Raw genomic sequence first — 581 nt, forward strand, 5'->3', positions numbered from 1 at the left:
TAATTGGTGTGAGTGGTCTATTAGAGCAAATTACGTATAAGACAGTTAGGATAACAGAGAAATCCCGCAAACGTTACAAGTGCCATATTAAGTAATTGCTTTCGTGATCTACCACGAGGAAACTGAGAAAGCTTAAATTATAAATTGCAGAGGGATGACAGATTTACCTCATGAACAGCAAATGTCCGATGACATCGTCGTCATTTAATTCCAGTTCAAAGATAAATTTGTCAAGTTTTCGAGTAGATGACCAAATTTAAGCTGGATTTCAACCCTCAGTGTCGAAATACAGTCGACTTGATAACAACTCGACAAAGTGGTACTCGAATAAAATTGAGCATCCGATGAGCAATGCCGTTTCGGCGAAATATAGTCACAATTACATTTCACGCAGGAATTGGATAAATACCCATTGAATTTTAACGCAATGTGATTGGTCGATTCGAAAATCCCTCGCACATTGAACTTTGATGCCAACACCGGTCCTCCCGCAGCGCGTCCAGCGGCGATATAGCATCGACACTCGCATAAAGCTGATGATTGCTTATGAGAACTCGACGCTTTCTGTGAGTTCTATTTGC

The sequence above is a fragment of the Aphanomyces invadans genome, assembly GCF_000520115.1.
Source record: "Aphanomyces invadans strain NJM9701 unplaced genomic scaffold supercont1.60, whole genome shotgun sequence".
In the NCBI taxonomy this organism is placed as follows: domain Eukaryota; phylum Oomycota; class Saprolegniomycetes; order Saprolegniales; family Verrucalvaceae; genus Aphanomyces; species Aphanomyces invadans.